The sequence below is a fragment of the Garra rufa genome, chromosome 1 (assembly GCF_049309525.1).
Source record: "Garra rufa chromosome 1, GarRuf1.0, whole genome shotgun sequence".
Lineage (NCBI taxonomy): Eukaryota > Metazoa > Chordata > Actinopteri > Cypriniformes > Cyprinidae > Garra > Garra rufa.
In genome coordinates this window covers 62,461,767-62,484,554 of record NC_133361.1, presented here as the reverse complement: position 1 = coordinate 62,484,554, position 22,788 = coordinate 62,461,767, and the positions used below count along the sequence as shown (strand labels likewise).

General features: G+C 35.1%; 1 long non-coding RNA gene across 1 annotated transcript; it reads left to right on the top strand.

Moving 5' to 3' along the window:
• Nucleotides 1-7,865: 7,865 nt before the first annotated feature.
• On the top strand, nt 7,866-8,945 carry LOC141338278 (uncharacterized). The gene is made up of 3 exons (XR_012355810.1): nt 7,866-8,125; nt 8,354-8,408; nt 8,833-8,945. It is a non-coding gene; the product is annotated as an uncharacterized lncRNA (long non-coding RNA).
• The last annotated feature ends 13,843 nt before the right edge of the window (nt 8,946-22,788 follow it).

Genomic DNA, 22,788 nt, shown 5'->3' with positions numbered 1-22,788 from the left:
TGATTTCCCCTCTCATCGGGCTGTTTCAAGCCGCTTTGTTTGTTGAAAATCTCGCCCAGTCAATGATAATAGTCTTGAACAGATTCTTCTCTGCTCTGGCAACAGTTGCCACTCATTGCTGTGTCCACACATGCTGGAAATGCTGTTTTTCTAGCTCCAGCCAGCTCTGTGACAACTGTGCGGTATGTTACATTAGCTGTGTTCCCCCATTCACTGTGTGCTCTTCTGCTGTCGTCCTTTTGCAGATTGCTGCTCACCTTAAACCCTCCCGCTTTACGGCTCGTGGCTGTCACGAAATGAGAGATGAGGGAAGGGTCCAAAATGCAGATGAGAGAATTTAATAAATAAACACAAATAAACAGAACAAAACAAAAGGCCAACACGGCACAACACGACTAGAACACAAAGCAAAACAAGAAACACGGTCAAGAGCAAAGATATAACCACTAAGACAGAACATACACAACAATGCAGCCAGGAAGATGAGTGGAAAATGAGAGTTCTTATAGTCCGTGTGATTGTGAACAGATGTGGGGATGATGATTGCTAATGACAATGACAGGTGTATAGAATCAGGGAAGTGCAGTGCTAGGGAAAGGGAACAGCGGCCTCAGGTGGCTGAGGGAAGCCCCACAGCCCAGATCATGACAGTACCCCCTCTCTAGGGAACGACTTCCAGACGTTCCCAAAACAAAAAAAATCTAGAGGGAGGAGGAACGGTGGAAGGTGCATCAGGGGGAGGGATGGCGGGCCAGGCCCGTGCAGCGGAGGAACGTGAGCGGACACCGCCGCCAGAGGAACGTGAGCTGGCCTGGCCGCCAGTGGAATATGTTTAAATAGCATAACAGTATGTTGGCTCTCCAAGCCAACATAATAATAAGTTTAAATAGCATAACAGTATGTTGGCTCTCCAAGCCAACATAACTAGATAAAAAGTATGTTAGCAAACTTTAAGTTGGCTTGAGAAAGCCTAGCCAATAAGTTTTAAGTAGTTTTAAAAGCTTTTAGTTTAAAGAAAGTTTAAAGGTTTTCAATTTGAAATAGTTTTAGTTTGATTAATAAAGTTTGAAGATAGATAGGCTAGATAGATATAAATAGTTTGAAAATAGATAGATTTATAGATATAAATAGTTTGAATGTGAATAGATGCTAAGGTGTTGCTATGCTGTTGCTAAGGTACCCAGGGTGGTTGCTATGCGGTTGCTAGCATTATTTAAGCAAGACTTGCAAGTCGTTAACATGATTTTTAGCATGACTAACAAGTCGCTAGCATGATTTTAGCATGACTATCAAGTCGCTAGCATGATTTTAGCACGACTAGCAAGTCGCTAGCATGATTTTAGCATTATTTTAGCATGACTAGCAAAGTCGCTAGCATGATTCTAGCATGACTAGAAAGTTGCTAGCATGATATTAGCATGATTAGCAAGTCGCTAGCATGATTTTAGCAAGACTAGCAAGTCGCTAGCATTATTTAAGCAAGACTAGCAAGTCGCTAACATGATTTTTAGCATGACTAGCAAGTCGCTAGCATGATTTTAGCACGACTAGCAAGTCGCTAGCATGATTTTAGCATTATTTTAGCATGACTAGCAAAGTCGCTAACATGATTCTAGCATGACTAGCAAGTCGCTAGCATGATTTTATCAAGACTAGCAAGTCGCTAGCATTATTTAAGCAAGACTAGCAAGTCGCTAACATGATTTTTAGCATGACTAGCAAGTCGCTAGCATGATTTTACCATGACTAACAAGTTGCTAGCATGATTTTAGCATGACTAGCAAGTCGCTAGCATGATTTTAGCATGACTAGCAAGTTGCTAGCATGATTTTAGCACGACTAGCAAGTCGCTAGCATGATTTTAGCATGACTAGCAAGTCGCTAGCATGATTTTAGCATTATTTAAGCATGACTAGCGAAGTTGCTAGCATGATTCTAGCATGACTAGCAAGTCGCTAACATGATATTAGCATGACTAGCAAGTCGCTAGCATAATTTTAGCAAGACTAGCAAGTCTCTAGCATTATTTAAGCAAGACTAGCAAGTCGTTAACATGATTTTTAGCATGACTAGCAAATCGCAAGCATGATTTTTCCATGACTAACAAGTCGCTAACATGATTTTAGCATGACTAGCAAGTCGCTAGCATGATTTTAGCACGACAAGCAAGTCGCTAGCATGATTTTAGCACGACTAGCAAGTCGCTAGCATGATTTTACCATTATTTTAACATGACTAGCAAAGTCGCTAGCATGATTCTAGCATGACTAGCAAGTCGCTAGCATGATTTTAGCATGACTAGTCAGTCGCTAGCATGATTTTAGCATGACTAGCAAGTCGCTAGCATGATTTTAGCATTATTTAAGCATGACTAGCAAGTCGCTAACATGATATTAGCATGACTAGCAAGTCGCTAGCATAATTTTAGCAAGACTAGCAAGTCTCTAGCATTATTTAAGCAAGACTAGCAAGTCGTTAACATGATTTTTAGCATGACTAGCAAGTCGCTAGCATGATTTTTCCATGACTAACAAGTCGCTAACATGATTTTAGCATGACTAGCAAGTCGCTAGCATGATTTTAGCACGACAAGCAAGTCGCTAGCATGATTTTAGCACGACTAGCAAGTCGCTAGCATGATTTTACCATTATTTTAGCATGACTAGCAAAGTCGCTAGCATGATTCTAGCATGACTAGCAAGTCGCTAGCATGATTTTAGCATGACTAGTCAGTCGCTAGCATGATTTTAGCAAGACTAGCAAGTCGCTAGCATGATTTTAAACATGACTAGCAAGTCGCTAGCATGATTTTAAACATGACTGGCAAGTCGCTAGCATGATTTTAAACATGACTAGCAAGTCGCTAGCCTGTTTTTTGCATGACTAGTAAGTCGCTAACATGATTTTAGCATGACTAGCAAGTCGCTAGCATGATTTTAGCATGACTAGCAAGTCGCTAGCATGATTTTAGCACGACTAGCAAGTCGCTAGCATGATTCTAGCATGACTAGCAAGTCGCTAGCATGATTTTAGCATGACTAGCAAGTCGCTAGCATGATTTTAGCAAGACTAGCAAGTCGCTAGCATGATTTTAAACATGACTAGCAAGTCGCTAGCCTGATTTTAGCATGACTAGCAAATCGCTAGCATGATTTTAAACATGACTAGCAAGTCGCTAGCCTGATTTTAGCATGACTAGCAAGTCGCTAGCATGATTTTAGCATGACTAGCAATTCGCTAGCATGATTTTAACATTATTTTAGCATGACTAGCAAGTCGCTAGCATGATTTTAACATTATTTTAGCATGACTAGCAAAGTCGCTAGCATGATTTTAGCACGACTAGCAAGTCGCTAGCCTGATTTTACCATGACTAGTAAGTCGCTAGCATGATTTTAGCATGACTAGCAAGTCGCTAGCATGATTTTATCATTATTTTAGCATGACTAGCAAGTCGCTAGCATGATTTCAGCATGACTAGCAAGTCGCTAGCATGATTTTAGCACGACTAGCAAGTCGCTAGCATGATTTTAGCATGACTAGCAAGTCGCTAGCATGATTGTAGCATTATTTTAGCATGACTAGCAAAGTCGCTAGCATGATTCTAGCATGACTAGCAAGTCGCTAGCATGATTTTAGCATGACTAGCAAGTCGCTAGCATGATTTTAGCACGACAAGCAAGTCGCTAGCATGATTTTAGCACGACAAGCAAGTCGCTAGCATGATTTTAGCACGACTAGCAAGTCGCTAGCATGATTTTACCATTATTTTAGCATGACTAGCAAAGTCGCTAGCATGATTCTAGCATGACTACCAAGTCGCTAGCATGATTTTAGCATGACTAGTCAGTCGCTAGCATGATTTTAGCAAGACTAGCAAGTCGCTAGCATGATTTTAAACATGACTAGCAAGTCGCTAGCATGATTTTAAACATGACTGGCAAGTCGCTAGCATGATTTTAAACATGACTAGCAAGTCGCTAGCCTGTTTTTTGCATGACTAGTAAGTCGCTAACATGATTTTAGCATGACTAGCAAGTCGCTAGCATGATTTTAGCATGACTAGCAAGTCGCTAGCATGATTTTAGCACGACTAGCAAGTCGCTAGCATGATTCTAGCATGACTAGCAAGTCGCTAGCATGATTTTAGCATGACTAGCAAGTCGCTAGCATGATTTTAGCAAGACTAGCAAGTCGCTAGCATGATTTTAAACATGACTAGCAAGTCGCTAGCCTGATTTTAGCATGACTAGCAAGTCGCTAGCATGATTTTAAACATGACTAGCAAGTCGCTAGCCTGATTTTAGCATGACTAGCAAGTCGCTAGCATGATTTTAGCATGACTAGCAATTCGCTAGCATGATTTTAACATTATTTTAGCATGACTAGCAAGTCGCTAGCATGATTTTAACATTATTTTAGCATGACTAGCAAAGTCGCTAGCATGATTTTAGCACGACTAGCAAGTCGCTAGCCTGATTTTACCATGACTAGTAAGTCGCTAGCATGATTTTAGCATGACTAGCAAGTCGCTAGCATGATTTTATCATTATTTTAGCATGACTAGCAAGTCGCTAGCATGATTTCAGCATGACTAGCAAGTCGCTAGCATGATTTTAGCACGACTAGCAAGTCGCTAGCATGATTTTAGCATGACTAGCAAGTCGCTAGCATGATTGTAGCATTATTTTAGCATGACTAGCAAAGTCGCTAGCATGATTCTAGCATGACTAGCAAGTCGCTAGCATGATTTTAGCATGACTAGCAAGTCGCTAGCATGATTTTAGCACGACAAGCAAGTCGCTAGCATGATTTTAGCATTATTTAGCATGACTAGCAAGTCGCTAGCATGATTTTAACAGATAGATAGATAGATAGATAGATAGATAGATAGATAGATAGATAGATAGATAAGGTTTGAAGATAGATAGATAGATAGATAGATAGATAGATAGATAGATAGATAGATAGATAGATAGATAGATAGATAGATAGATAGATAGATAGATAGATAGATAGATAGATAGATAGATAGATAGATAAGGTTTGAAGATAGATAGATAGATAGATAGATAGATAGATAGATAGATAGATAGATAGATAGATAGATAGATAGATAAGGTTTGAAGATAGATAGATAGATAGATAGATAGATAGATAGATAGATAGATAGATAGATAGATAGATAGATAGATAAGGTTTGAAGATAGATAGATAGATAGATAGATAGATAGATAGATAGATAGATAGATAGATAGATAGATAAGGTTTGAAGATAGATAGATAGATAGATAGATAGATAGATAGATAGATAGATAGATAGATAGATAGATAGATAGATAGATAGATAGATAGATAGATAGATAGATAAGGTTTGAAGATAGATAGATAGATAGATAGATAGATAGATAGATAGATAGATAAGGTTTGAAGATAGATAGATAGATAGATAGATAGATAGATAGATAGATAGATAGATAGATAGATAGATAGATAGATAAGGTTTGAAGATAGATAGATAGATAGATAGATAGATAGATAGATAGATAGATAAGGTTTGAAGATAGATAGATAGATAGATAGATAGATAGATAGATAGATAGATAGATAGATAGATAGATAGATAGATAAGGTTTGAAGATAGATAGATAGATAGATAGATAGATAGATAGATAGATAGATAGATAGATAGATAGATAGATAGATAGATAGATAGATAAGGTTTGAAGATAGATAGATAGATAGATAGATAGATAGATAGATAGATAGATAGATAGATAGATAGATAGATAGATAAGGTTTGAAGATAGATAGATAGATAGATAGATAGATAGATAGATAGATAGATAGATAGATAGATAGATAGATAGATAGATAGATAGATAGATAAGGTTTGAAGATAGATAGATAGATAGATAGATAGATAGATAGATAGATAGATAGATAGATAGATAGATAGATAGATATATAAGGTTTGAAGATAGATAGATAGATAGATAGATAGATAGATAGATAGATAGATAGATAGATAAGGTTTGAAGATAGATAGATAGATAGATAGATAGATAGATAGATAGATAGATAGATAGATAGATAGATAGATAGATAGATAGATAGATAGATAAGGTTTGAAGATAGATAGATAGATAGATAGATAGATAGATAGATAGATAGATAGATAGATAGATAGATAAGGTTTGAAGATAGATAGATAGATAGATAGATAGATAGATAGATAGATAGATAGATAGATAGATAGATAGATAGATAGATAAGGTTTGAAGATAGATAGATAGATAGATAGATAGATAGATAGATAGATAGATAGATAGATAGATAGATAGATAGATAGATAGATAGATAGATAGATAGATAGATAGATAAGGTTTGAAGATAGATAGATAGATAGATAGATAGATAGATAGATAGATAGATAGATAGATAGATAGATAGATAGATAGATAGATAGATAGATAGATAGATAGATAGATAAGGTTTGAAGATAGATAGATAGATAGATAGATAGATAGATAGATAGATAGATAGATAGATAGATAGATAGATAGATAGATAGATAGATAGATAGATAGATAGATAGATAGATAGATAGATAGATAGATAAGGTTTGAAGATAGATAGATAGATAGATAGATAGATAGATAGATAGATAGATAGATAGATAGATAGATAGATAGATAGATAGATAGATAAGGTTTGAAGATAGATAGATAGATTAGATAGATAGATAGATAGATAGATAGATAGATAGATAGATAGATAGATAGATAGATAGATAGATAGATAGATAGATAGATAAGGTTTGAAGATAGATAGATAGATAGATAGATAGATAGATAGATAGATAGATAGATAGATAGATAGATAGATAGATAGATAGATAGATAGATAGATAGATAAGGTTTGAAGATAGATAGATAGATAGATAGATAGATAGATAGATAGATAGATAGATAGATATATAAGGTTTGAAGATAGATAGATAGATAGATAGATAGATAGATAGATAGATAGATAGATAGATAGATAGATAGATAGATAGATAGATAGATAAGGTTTGAAGATAGATAGATAGATAGATAGATAGATAGATAGATAGATAGATAGATAGATAGATAGATAGATAGATAGATAGATAGATAGATAGATAGATAGATAGATAGCTTAAAGCTTAATTGAGTATCAATGGCTTCTAGCAGTTTACATTACACATAGTTCAAACAGACATGGACTTTTGGTCAATGAAAGTCTATGGGACCTTTTTATGATTTTTAATATTAATTTTTAAGAAAACCATAACTCAAACCAGTCTGAAAAGATATAGCACACTAAGTCTGAACAGTATGAAGATCTGACCCGAGTTTGGAGTATGTAGCTTGAACGGTCTAGGAGGAGTTAGTGTCTAAAAATTTTCGGTAAAAAAAAATAATAATAAGAAGAAGAAGAAGAAGAAGAAGAAGAAGAAGAAGAAGAAGAAGAAGAAGAAGAAGAAGAAGAAGAAGGTTTAAATAGGATTTCAGTAAGTTGGCTTTCCCAAGCCAACTTAATTATATATTCAGGATACTATGCATTGACACACACACACACACACACACACACACACACACACACATATATATATATATATTTCTTTATTATTAGGCAAGCTATAAAAGGGGAAAAAAAACAATAGTTACATGTATATATGTACTTTGATATCAATGACATGCAGCACATAAGAGCACATCGGTTGATTAAACATGTTTAAAGATTAAATTAAAAAGTACTACTCAGATGTAGCATTCTGAACGTTTATTTCTGAAAATAAATACAATGAAAGACTGTGATATGTTAAAACTGTAGGAGGAGCTCAGGAATAATTCACTGAAATCTGTAAATTAATTTGAGCATGGCTGACTTCAATAAGTGCTTTAAAAGTATTTTGTAATTTCAGATTTGCTAAACATGTCCTCTGACTATCAAAGAAAGTGGAGATGTCGAAAGGCAAGAGTTGATGCCTTAGCGGAAGAGGACAGCAGCTCAGAATCCGAGGGGACAGTGGAGCCTGCCTTGGTGTTTTACAATTTCAAATAGGTGGAACCAGATAATTACCCCATGCCATCAGCAAGTAAGGAATATTATATGGTGTTTGAAACGCAGGCCATTTATGGGAAATTCATTAAAGCAAAGTTTGCAAACAGTCAGTTTGTTAATCTTTTATTAGAGGTACAAGTAGTTGTTTATCGATAATCTAATGCCAATATCGATACCATTGTTTTTGTTTGCTGTCAATTCTGTCTTGCTCTTGAGTTTTCAAAACATTATTACATTATTTTGATTGTGGTGTCACTTTTAGGTTCAGCAACTGTCCAGAGTTGGCCGAATGTCAGTCAGAGACTGTGTATGAACAGGTATGTATTTACCTAGCATTGTTTGTGTGTTTTGCTGTGTCGTATTTCAGAAAAAAATGACAATAGTAACAGTATCCACAATAATAACCTCAACCTTTGGTAATACTATAATTCTGTCACACACTATATCTACTTATATAATTGCCTGTTTTTGTGTTGAAGTTGTAATGTCTGTGCTAAATCAGGTTGTTCGTAGGACTTAAAACAAGATATAAAAACATAATGTTAGTGTAAGAAATGAATGAGTCATTACTTGTCACAAAAACTTTGGATAGGGATAGAGCACTTATTACATGATAGAGAGTGGTTGTGAAAGTGTATGTTTTAACACTGCATGCAACTGGCAAGCTGCACAGTACTGCTAATTTGTAATACTGATCTTACAATGCATTTTAATATTATGACTGAATCGTTTATTTCGCAGAATCATGTCAAATGCCTTAATGGCAAAATTCAACATGCAGGGTGGTGGCCAGCTGGAAAAGGCTGCATTCAAGGCTACACCTTTATATAATATAATACAAGGTAATTTGTGACACATCGTATGTTCCTTGTGTCTTATTTAAAAGACCTGTTTTTATCAGAAATGTCCAAACGCATAATTAACATGTTTTTAGTCCCGGTGTTCTCATATGTGGACATGTATGAAATCAACATCCTGCATCACGAATTAAGTCGTCACTTTGTTTTGAAATGCATAACATTTTTCTGAGATGTTGATTCATGACACACAGTTTAAAAATTAGACAAATTTAAATAATTACAAATGATCTTATTTCCATAAGAGTGTCACTACATTACTTTTAGACTTTTTGAAGACTAAGGAGAGGGAGTGGTCCTGGTGAAACATTCAATCATTTGGTATCTCAGAGAAGCTCTCAATACTGTGACATGTAGAGTGTCAGAGAAATCCACTAAAATACAATGTTCTCATGTTTGGGTGAGCAGGATGTGGCTGTTATGGGCAAAAAGTTATTTCTGAGCTCTCACAGCCTGCCTGCCCCGCGTATGATGAGCTGTTGTCTGTTATGAACTGCGCTGCGGTCTGCTTTGATCTGCGTTCAAGGCACGTGCAGGGGGAGGTTGCTCATAGCAGTTTATATGGACAATTTCTCCCTGGCCATAACAGACCAGTCCCCATGTGCATCCCATTCCTTCCTGATCTAGATAATAAGATCGGGAGGGCATGGGATAAATCATATTCAGCCTGCACTCATCTATATCAGCATGTTAATTATGCTGATGCAGAGTGAGTGCGTGAGTATGGCAGGCCGTCGATGCCATCGCCTGAAAAAAGGGGGTGGCGTTGACGCTGAGGGCATACGCAGCAGCGGGTCATAATAACCATTATGAAATTGTGTCACTTTCCCTTTAGTTTTATATTTGATACATACTGCAATGATCAATGTTTACGGATGTCACTTAAAAATTAAGTAATGATATGAAATCTAAATGAATTCAAAACTTTTAAAACGGTCTAATATTAGAGAATTAGAGCAGAGGTTTAGAGGTTTTCATTCCTGATCCTGAGAATCCACTGCTCTGGGTATTTTGTATGTCTCTCTTATCTAACACAATTCAATTCATGACTCTTTAAATGATCTTATCTGAATTAGGTGTATTAAATAAGGGATACCAAAAACCAAGATTAAAAACCAATCAGAGCAGGTCCATGTTAATATTACCATATCGATGTTCTCAGTCACATAACTTTAATGGCACTGAGAAGAGTGTGACAGTTGTATAAGCACAAAAAGTATATTAAAAGCATGTATATCAACATGGTACATGTACTAATGCAATACAATGTGGATTGATTTATTTAATCAAATTATTCAATACCTCAAATTCACATTTTGCAGAGATTTTATTTTTGAATCATTGCAATGTTCAGGCAATAAAAAAGCAAACATTAGCCTTTGGTGACACGCAAAGGGTTTCTGCAGATATGAACAAGTGAAATTTAAGACTTTTTAATACCTTTTTAATACCACCTTATATGAAATTTAAGACCGAACCTGTAATGGAAATAGATATTATATTACATGCATACATGTAATATTTAATGTGTTTAATGTAAAAAGTAAACACAATTTCATGGCTTCCATAAATTAAATTTATTACTACGATATACAGTGAACTTTTCATATCAGCAGATTCTATTCCACACAAAATATCCCCATAAAAGTACCACTAGAAATAGCTGATGTAAAAAAAAAAAAAATTCTGACGCAATATTTTCATCAGTGCTCTATTAGCTTTTACATCTTAAATCTGCATATTTGATTTACCTTTATAAAGGCTTTTTTTTTTTACTTTTAAAAAGTATGCATTACCTTTGAAATTTATTTTATGAATTTATCAATAAATTCTAAATGGCTGTTAGCAGTGAGATTACATAATTTACACTGCAAAATTAAAAGTGAGATTAATGTTGATTTACAAATATATGATTTACAAATTGATTTACAAATTGATTTACAAATATATACATTAGAAATGTTGGGTGTGGAGGCATACTTTTAAACACACTAAACTACCAGCAGGTGGAAGTCACTTCATGAGCGAGTTATTTCAACTGATTCGATCAAAACGCTGAATTATAGCAAAACGTTGCTAGGAGAATGCTTCTGCTAATGTTGCATATTGTCTAATATGTAAGTAACTACTTGACTAACTACTTTTTTATTGAGCTAAAATTAATGTAACATTTGTAATTGTGAGAATTTTCAGCAAAAAGCTCACTTGGTATATTACTGAACTATATCATGTTATAAATAAACTATACATTTGAAATTTTTACCTCAGTGTGTTTCTTTAGAGTGCTGTTACATTCATTTGTTTTAAAGTATGTCACAAATAGACCAGAAATACACTATCCATTATCAATTTCTGTTTACGTTGAATGTATTAAAATATGAATATTTCTTGCCTTTCGATGCTTCGCTAGTTGTTTTTGTCACTTCAGTTTTAATCAGGCGGTTTGTTCGGTCGGGCAAGTAAAAACAAAAAAAACAAAACATTTTAAAAGTATTCTGCTACTGCGATTCTGAAGACGCAGTAACTTCCACAGAGGGAGAAAAAAATCTAGTTGTTAGCAACTGGCCTTAGCCAAGCCCTATATTCAGTTTTTTCAAGCTAAGTATTGCTAAACTTGCACTTCCCCATAGCTAAAAAGTTAAATCCATTTTACTTCTGCGGTACAATCCGAGAGAGACTCGCGCCAATAACAGAAAGCTGATTGGCTATTGCATGTTGGTCTCATTTGTAGTTAAAATACAGCAAATTATATTTGGAATAGTGAAATAAAGAACTACAACACCACAGAAACCACAAAAAGAGAATTTAAATGAGCATTAGAGGTAGCGTTACATGGACATCGGAAAAATAAGACCTGTGTAAAATTATTTAAGACCTAGAACAGCGAATTTAAGACTTTTTAAGGCCTAAAATTTTGATTTTTAAATTTTAGACTTTTTAAGACTTTTTAAGACCCCGCGGAAACCCTGAGTCATGCAAACTAATGTTCTTACTTTTTTTGATACTGTATCAACAAATATCTGCATGTCCCCATACACCACTTAACTAATATATTATAATATAAGTGCATTATCCAATGTGTTATTAAGGGAAATGTGTTCCCTTTTGTATTATGAAATGTAGTTTTCATTTATTAAGAGAGGCCATCTGGGGTTATATGTCCTTGTGCAAGAACACCCTGCTGGGTAAATGTTAACATAATGTATAAATGACATTTGATTTTTAGTAATGTTTATTAAGTGCCATAATGTAATTGTACATAATGTGTACAAAATCAACTATTCTATTTAAAATGGTGTTTTGACAATTTAGTTGATTACTTGAATAATCAATGACAGACAAAGCAGAATCCCAAGAGATTAATCGGAAAGGTGCATATATTTTGTGGCTCACATACAGGCATTTTAATAAAAATTTACACACACACACACACACACACACACACACATATATATATATATATGAGCAAAGGTGGATGTGAAAATAAATCTGCATAATTTACGCTTTTGATCTTTCATTCAAAATATTCACAAAATTCAAACCTGTCATTGAAGTAAATCAATAGAACCTACGGGTGAAATCTCATTATGAAATAAATGTTTTTCTCTAGTTCACGTTGGCCAATATTATTGGCACCCAATTATTGCAACGTCATTTTCCCAAGATAACAGTTTTGAGTTTTCTCCAACAATGTCTAATGAGTTTGGAGAACACCTGACAAGAGATCAGAGCCCATTCCTTCAAAACAGAATCCAGGATTCATGTTGGTGGCGCTTTTCTTCAGTTTCTATACAGGGTTCAGGTCAGGCAGCTTGCATGGCCATGGTAGAAGCTTCATTCTGTGCTCAGTGACACAATTTTGTGTTGATTACGATGTTTGTTTTGAATCATTGTCCTACTGGAAGATGCAACCATGGCCCATTATAAGATTTCTAACAGAGGCAGTCAGGTTTTGATTTTGTATCTGCTGGTATTTGATAGAATCCATAAAGCCATGTATCTAAACAAGATGTCCAGGACCTCTGGAAGAAAAATAGGCCCACAACATTAAAGATCCAGCAGTATTTTTAACCGTGGACATGGGGTACTTTTTTATCCATGTCTGCACCAAAACCATCTGGAGGGTTAGCGGCCAAAAAGCTCATTTTTAGTTTCATCTGACCATAGAAACCAGTCCTGTTTGAAGCTCCAATCATGTCTGACAAGTGAATATGCTGGAGTTTGTTTTTGGGTGAGCCAGGACAATTCTTTTCTTGAAACCCTCTGGAACAACATGTGGTGATGTAGGGGATGTTAGATCATATTATTTTAGGCTTTTTGAGCCCAAGACTCAACAATTCTCTGCAATTCTCCAACTGTGATCCTTCAAGAGTCTTTGGCCACTCAAACTCTCCTCCTTATCGTGCATTAGGATGATACATACACATCCTCTTCTAGGCAGACTTGTAACATCTTTAGTTGATTGGAACTTCTTAATTATTGCCCTGATGGTGGGAATGGGGATTTTTTTAATGCTTTAGCTCTTTTCTTACAGCCACTTTCTATTTTGTAGGGGATGTTGGCTTTTGTGTTCCACATATTTATAATCCTGTGGAACAGAAAGGCATGACTGGGCAATTTTATACGCCTAACCACCCTGGTTTGCTAAAAAAAAAAAGTAATATTAATGGGAATATACTTCAGAGATATTTTACTTAGTCAAATTTCTAGGGATGTCAATAATTGTGGCCAACATGAAATAAAGAAAATATTTATTTCATAAAGAGATCCACCCCCCCATTTTCAATCGTTTTACTTCAATGAAAGTTTAGAATTTTGTGAATGTTTTTAATGAAAGATCTAAAGGATAAATGCTGCATTTTTATTTTCACTGCCATCTATGCTCATATTTACTAAGGGTGCCAATATTAGTGGAGGGCACTGTATAATTGTTTATAAAGTTGATGTATTGACATAAAAACACATTGCGTTCAGACAGACAAAGTCCATCTGCTCTCTGCTGACTGAGCTAATTCTAAACATTAGGATGTTAATTTCCTATCCGTTAACTGACAAAATTAGAAAGTTAAATTAGATTTAAATTAAATTACAATTGATAACTGGGTGTAAAAAAAAAAAGTTTCAGTGGTTTAGTTCTGTATGCACATAAACAAGAGAAAATAGAGAAAAACTTAATAAAATGACATGATAGGAGTAAAACAAACAGGCCTAACACTAAATATGTCACAAAGTCTGTTTTGTTTCCTTTTTATGCAGTATATCCATATAGTTCACAAGAGAAAATAATCGCTGAATGCATAAAAATGACCACATTCAAAAGTTTACATACAATTAAATCTTAATACAGTGCTGTTACCTGAGTACTTTTTTTTTTTAAAGTAATAGTAGTTCATGAGTCCCTTGTTTGTCCTGAACAGTTAAACTGCCCAGGACTCAAAAACAACCATCACTAAATAAACAAACAAAAGTAAAAAAAAATGAATCAAGGGGATGTAAACTTTTGAACTGGGTCATTTTTATAAATTAATTTTCTCTTGTACACTATGTAAACATCTTTAATTTGAAATGCCTTATTCAGGTCAGCACTAAATAAACATTAACATCCATTTTGTTTGATAATCCCTCTTATTTTAATAAAATAATTAACATTTTGCAGATTCTGCAAGGTGTATGTAAACTTTTGAATTCAACTGTATTTGTTTATTTATTTTTCATCTATGCTACAGAATTTTAATTCGCTGTTTATTTCCCCATGCTGTCTGTAAATTCTTATTAGTCCTGTGGATAACAGGTTTTGTCTTTGTGTTTCATGACCGTTTCAGTGGGAATAAATATACTGCCAGACAGGGAGTGAGCAGAAGATCAGGACAGTGGTGCAGGGATGGCCAACAACCCCACATGACAACCGCTTAATTCATTTTTTTGTACATTTTTAAAGCACTATACTCTGGGTATTTTTGGATTGTCTTTTAAATGTTATTCTATAACTTTAACTATATGTATGTGCTATTTTATTTACACATTACACAATAATAATTACGCAATCGCAAAAATTGCAAAGTACTGTAAAAATACAGTGTAGTACTGTTTTGTAGTTTTAATGTACATTGTTGTACTACTGTAAAGTTGCATTAGAGTACATTGCTGTACAACTGAATCACTGACTCATCCGATTCATTAAAAAATGCTGAATCATTCAGTAATGAAACATTAAAACAACTGTTTTCTGTGTGAATACATTTTAAAATGTAATTGATTGCTGTCACATGATCCTTCAGAAATCATTCTTATGCTGATTTGCTGATGTTCTATAGCTTCTGAAAGGCAGTGCTCAATAAAAATCTTCATTCTGTTCAAAAGTTTTCACCCCTGGCTCTTAATGCATGGTTTTTCATTCTGGAGCATCAGTGAGCATTTAAAACTTCTGTAATAGCTGCATATGATTCCCTCTAGGGGTGTAACGATACACCAAAGGCACGATTCGGTTCGGTTCACGGTTTTGGAGCCACGGTTCGGTTCAGTTCGGTTTCTGTTTGCTGTGGGGTTAGGGTTGATGTCATCTTAACAGCAATGCTAAGGAACAATAGATTCACTTAATAACAAGAACAGCTAAACTTTTTCTTTATTAACTTTGCCAACCCATTTTAGTACAGTCAGGATACCTGAGTAAGTTAGTGAAAATTAGACATTCACTTGTCCGAGTTAAAAATGTACTTGTCCGGGGCAAAAAAAATGCCTTTTTTGCTGTAAATTAATCCATTCTGAAGCAATAGTCTCATCACTACTCTATAAGGTCTTACTTTAATCTGAATATTTGTGATATTTGCCTTAAATTGATTTCTAGGACACGTTTTAACTTTATTTTCCTAACCTTACTAACTGTATGTGTCATCATTCACATCAAATTCTTAAATTTTATCAATACATCAAATTAGAATAATTAGACTCTGTTTGGTTGCACAAATTAAATCAGTATCAACAAACTCCATCTTTCCATTGCACAGGAAAAACCGGGCCTGCAATGAAATTGACATTTAACTGTATTTACTTAGACTGTTTAATGAAGACAAGAGGTTCCAAAAAATGCATTTACACAGTAAAATTGCAAATACATAATAATGTAATAAGATTAATGTTATACTTTTTTAAACATATATCTAAAATATTGGAAAAATGCAATACCTTTAAATATAAAATCGAACCACCAGTAGGTGGCAGTAGTCACTGTCTTAATGAGCGAGTCACGGATTCAACCATAGATGGATTCAACCAGAGCCATACAGGGAGAGAGTTGCGACAACGGAAGTCCAAAACGCTCGATCGTCACGTGATACACGCAGCCCTCAAATAGTTCCAGGAAGTTCATAGCGGGCAATTGGAATACATTGAGTTAGAGGGACAGAACAGCAATTTTTGGTATTTAGTTGACAAAAAATGATTTATTGACATTATTTATAAAATACTGTATACATGTATACGTAGTATATATATATGTAGTTGTAGTAGTGTTGGTTTTAAAAGAAAAAAAATCGCTAATATTTGAGGATTAATGTGGTTAGCGATCTGTACCTGCCTTGTTAACATATTTAAGGCTGAAGTTACCATGGTAAAAGTCTGTGTTTGCTATATAAACAACATCGTGGTCTTTTACCAAGTAATTCAGCCTTTATATATAACGTTAAATACAATTATTTCTATATGTGCGTGTGTTCTTACAGCTTGTATGTTAATCAAGTGCAATCACATCTTAATGTTTATTGTCGTTTTACTAATCTCATTGTAAGTGTTAAGTTTGTTGTCTTTTTTAAATTAATTCCAAATAAGTAAAGATATTTTAAGATTAAGTGAAAATGAATCTTGATTAAGGTTTTTGATTCTTGTGCACCCCTAAATTATTAATATCTAAAAATGTATTTGTAGTATATTCAAATTGAAAAAAAATTAAAACATTTTTACACATTAAATCATATATTTTATGTATGTTGAGTTTTGTTATGCACATATTTACAGAAATAAATTTAGACATTAATAATAAATTATAAACCAAGTTGTCCTTGAACAGTCTCCATTACAGTGGGAGTGCACCAGTTACATAAAGCAGAGTGAATGTATGCTTACTCTACTGATCTGGAGAGGAGAAAAAAATTATGCATCAAGTTTTGTTCAATTTACATTTATTTGTATGGCACTTTTTAGTATACACATTGTTTCTAGCAGCTTTACAAATAAGAGCTCTGTTAACAGGCGTATCTGTTTTACTGTAATGTCCATATTGCAGAAATGTTCTGAAATTAAGCTATACAAATCATGCAGTTAAGTAACGTCACATAATCAGAAACAATGAACAGATTAAAGCATGATGTGATCATGTTGATTACAGTGCAAGGGCAATTTATCAGTTTTGTATATTTATTTAGAGTCGGCTTCATCTGAAGTCCTCTCAAGGGTTGACGTCATCTCTTCACAGGTGCTGGTCATCTGAAGTCTTCATAAAAAAACTGGATATAGTCAGCAGGAGCAATCTATAGATTACATTGACAAAATGTTATGTAATCATACTTAGGAGCTGGCACTGTTTTACTTCAGGTGGTTCTTGTTCTGAAAGCAGGATAGAGAAGGAGAATAACAGGAGAAATGATTTTGTAGTTCTACTTAGCTAAGACGTTTAAGTGTAAAAACAGTAATAACATACAGGTTTACAGTGATTACTGCTATAATACAGCAGTGGTATATATATATATATATAGCCTAGCATGATTCTGAAACGAAAATAGCTCGCCTATTTTAAAATTTTCATTCTCACTTAGGTCAATCAGCATTCATTGCAATAAATTCAGAACTATTAAGTAGCTCCCATCAGCAAAAATCCTGTTTAAAAGCCTTAATTACACAATGATGGATGAAACTGCACGGACATAATGCATAACATCCCGTAAATCTACTAATTAAGTGAGAAATAATGTAATAATAATCTGTTTTAATGCACAAGTTAAATTGATTAGCTGTGCTGATAGTATACAGTTTTGTTCTATAAATGTCTTACCGTTTAAAAGTTGATCACAGCGGTCTCTTCTGCTGCATCTCTACAGCGCTGATATTATTAGCGCGAACTTCCGGGAACTATTGAGCGTCTCCACGATCCGCCATTGCTGTAAAAAAAATGGTCCATTGGCGTCAACGGAGTTGTCGCAACTCTCTCTCTGTATGGCTCTGGATTCAACCAGTTCGTTCACTGACTAGATTCATAAAAAAAAAAATGCTAAATCATTCAGCACTGAAATACCGCTGTGTTGCTGGGAGATTCACGGAGAGGTTCTGCTGTTGCTTAGAACAATTTTCGTTTGCAAAAATGGTTAATGATGTGTCTAAAATGTAAGTCAGTTAATATTAACTACTAGTTTATTGAACTACTGTTGTATAAAATCAATGTCACTCACGTTTGCAATCGTAATGGTGCTTTCCTACCGCAGTATGTTTGTTCATGCTTGTTTCTTTGTGTATGCTGTTGAGCCTTTTAGTGTTGATTTTCTGTGAGTCAGATAGCCTGCACGAGCTTGATACTTGATACTGTCCGTTTTCAGTCATCTTAAGTAACGTAATAAAATCAGAATTATGCTCACCAAAGTTTCGTTGCTGCGCTAGTTATTGTTTGTAATTGATGTTTTAATCAGGTTACTTGTCCGATCGGGCAAGTAAAATCCCCTTTCACAAAATCCACTTGTCCTGGACAAGCGTTAATGTCGAGCCCTGAGTAGTATCGCTCACTCAAGTCACATGACATGCACTTGGAAAATACTAACTTTAGAATATAATATTTAGAACAAAATTTAGAACAAAAGCTCATCATTACTAATACAATTTAATCAAATGTGATAAAATAAAGATGTGTTTAAATTGGTTAAATTAGTTAGAGACAAGTGACGTCAACCTCAACAATGGGCAGCCGGGGGCGTGAGAGTACCGCGGTACGCCACGAGTGTTTCGCGATACGTATCGTGGTTGGTGTATCGCGATATTTCGGTTCGGTTTGTAATATCGTTACACCCCTAATTCCCTCAGTCAGTGTGAAAAGATGGATCTCAAAGTCAAACAGTCAGATTTGTCTAAAGAACAGCAGGCAGTTTAACTGTTCAGTACAAACAAGGGATTCATGAACAACTATCACTTTAAAAAAGGGGATGTAAACTTTTAAAAGAGGTCATTTTTATAAACTAAACTATTATTTTCTCTTGTGCACTATATGTAAATGTCTTTTATGTCAAATCTTATTCAGGTCTGTACTAAATAAAAATTTGCATGCATTTTGTATGTTAAGCCCTCTTACTTTTGTAAAATAATTAACATTTTACGGATTCTGCAAGGCGTATGTAAACTTTTGACTTCAAATGAAGATAAAAATTAAATTAATTTAAATAATACTTACAAAAACTGCCTTGTGCCATCATTGCCCTTATTCCAGGGTGTAAAGACAAGTGGACCACACTAGAGCTGCAAGAAATCAAGTAACGTTACATTTGATTCGATAATGTATTAGCGTACTTATTAACGATATAGTCCATAAACTATGTGTGTATGTATCAAGGGCGAAATTGTCAATCACACATTGGGGGGGACAGCTGTGGGACTTTTTGTGTTTGCGCATGCACACATTTAAAAAAAAAAAAAAAAGCCAGAGTCCAAATGTTTGTAATTGTATAACACAACAAGGAATTTTATTACATCTGATCGTCAAACCAACGTATACTCACCCTGTAATGATTACAGCATCAGCATACAGGCTATTAAGTCACAAAGCTGAATTTAAAGGGATAGTTCACCCAAAAATGAAAATTCTGTCATCATTTACTCACCCTCAAGTTTTTTAAAACCTGTAAGAATTTCTTTCTTCTGCTGAACACAAAATAAGATATTTTGAAAAATGTCTGTAACCAAACAGTTGATGGACCCCATTGACTTCCATAGTAGGTCAATGGGGTCCATCAACTGTTTGGTTACAGACATTTTTCAAAATATCTTATTTTGTTCTATACTTTAAAAAAAAATCACATTTTATAAAAATCTAAACGTCTTTTTCCCTTCATAATTCTCATAAGAATGCCCATGATCCACATATTTTATTTCCTCTAAACTTTGCTTTTTTGTTTCAGTAATTAAACATTGTTCTAAGGGGCAGCTTGTTACCACATCTTACCCTATAACGTTACATTCACTCACAATGAATGTGAGTTAACCCTTGTGTGGTGTTCATATTTTTGTTATTCAGCCAGTGTTCGTGGGTCTGGTGGACCCGCTGCATTTTGGGGTTTTTAATTCAACATAATCAACCAATTTATGTTAAAATACTCAACAGATATTTAGGCTACTTCATCCCAATTACAAGCAATAGAAACAGCATTTATGGTTAATATTTCCTCTCTAGCTTTGTTAGATCACATTTAAGAATTGTAACCTTGTGCGGGAACGGCAGGGGTAGAAACAAAACTCACTTTTGCACTCACACTCTCTCACACTTACACACAACCTCTCTCTCACATGCATGCACACACACACACACACACACACACACACACACACACACACACACACACACACACACACACACACACAGATATGTGGTTCATACAGGGAATCTCCATAGGCGTAATGGTTTTACAAATGTACAAACTGTATAATCAATGCCCCTACACTAACCCTATCCCTAAACCTACCAATCACAGAAAACTTTTGGCCTTTTTTGAAGTTCAAAAAACACCATTTAGTATGTTTTTTAGCCGTTTGGTTTATGAGGACACAGATGTCCTCATAAACCATGTTTACGTTGTAATACCCAAGTCATTATACACATTTGTGTCCTCATAAACCATATACTATACAAGAACACACACACACACACACACACACACACACACACACACAACAGCAAGGCCTGACAGGAGGAGGACAGAGTAAAGGTCCTACAGACCCGAACACCATACAAGGGTTAAGAGCTATTAATGTCATGCTGTCCGGTACCTTAGTACCTTACTTCTCACTTCTCTGTTAAAAATGCCTAAAATCTCCAGAAACGTAACGTTACTTTCTTTTTCTTTCCAAAGAAATTACAGATGTCAGCTGCTGCAGTCTTTCTCTTGTTCATTTTTGGCCAATACTGTGAAATATAACAGCAACGCAATTCCAAGGGATGAAAATGGTGAAGTAAGAAAGAACAAATGACAGGACTCTAAAATAACTTGCTAGATAAACCCAATTCAGAGAACAGGACCGTGGCTCAAAACGCTAACGTTAGCTGTAAAAACTGGGTTTGGTACAGTAGATTTGACAAGCCTGTCACTGACCGCTATCCCAGTTTGCTTTAAAGCCAGGCTACATGCTAGCGTACAGTAACGTTAGCTAGCTGTCGGCTAGCTTGTCAATAGACCCATTCATACAAGCTGTATAATATTACAGTCGAAATTTACAAATTCTACAATTCGAAATTCTAGTGAAATTCACCTGGTCGTTATCTAAGGGATTATGTCAGCCAAAAACACCATATAGATATGTGCCAAATGTCTGTCAGATTTCGCGCTCTTCTTCTGTTTGTTTTTTCTAACTCACTGACGGTGGCGGTGCACGAGCTACTAAAGGTATAGGGGAAAACATGACATGGATCAGGTTTTGTTAATGTATAGTGTAAGGCCAGTCGAATGGATTTGGGAAATGGACCGGCCGGGATTTTATATTTTCGGAGCTGGAAAGAAAGACGTATTTGCAATCACATCGATATCGCCCGCATAATCATACAGTATGATCAAATATTGGGGGGGACAAATTGTCCTTCTTTGAATATTGGGGGGGACGTGTCCCCCTGTCCCCCCATAGAATTACGCCTATGGTATGTATATATATATATATATATATATATTAAAAAGTGCTCATGTTTGTCACTAACAGGCTCGAATCAGACAACAATATAAAAGAGATCCCTAGAGATAGACAGGTTTTTTATCTTAATTGTGTCTCCTCAAACCTAGACTCTGCACTAACAAACAAAGCGTCGTTAAAATTCGACAGAAACAAAATAAAACTTACCAAAACTGTCTCGTTTCGTCTTCCCATAGTTACAAAAAGCATCGACTCTAGTTTTGGTCGAAATAAACCATAAGCTAATTCATTATGTGAAAACGTCGGGAACGCAGCCGGTGAAATCCTCCGTTCTGTAGGTTTTTACAGTGCTGTGTACTTGTTTTACTCTTTTCCATGTCTGATTATTACAAAAGCAGTTTGTCCACTGAAGCCTTATATGATCGAGTCGTAGGAAAACAGATGTCTAAATCAGGTATCATTACCACCATAAAGCCTTCCTTGGGGCAAAATGGGACAAAGCCAAATGATTATCAATGCGTTTATTCACACGTTACATCCAGACGCTTAACCAGACGCAAATCGACACGTACGTTATCCAGACGCTTATCCACACGTATGTAATCCAGTTGCAAAATAAAATGGCGCGTATTTCGTTACAAATTCTAACATACTGGATAAGGTACGTGTTGATTTGCGACTGGATTAACGCCTGGATAAGGTATTGGCTCAGTCCACAAGATGTCGTCTGTGAGCTGCACAGGACGCTAGTGTGCATACTTCCGGGACGTAAGGAGCAACATACATACGAAATTTGGCTATTTATTTGATATATAATTATTGTTTTTCAAATTAAATAGCAAATTAAATATATCAAAGACAAGAGAAAACATCTTCCCCATACATTATTGCCTACCTCTGTCATGCGGTTAAAAATCCACGGGGATCTTCATTCAAACACAATTCTACTACTGTACATTTACAGAGAATAAATGTG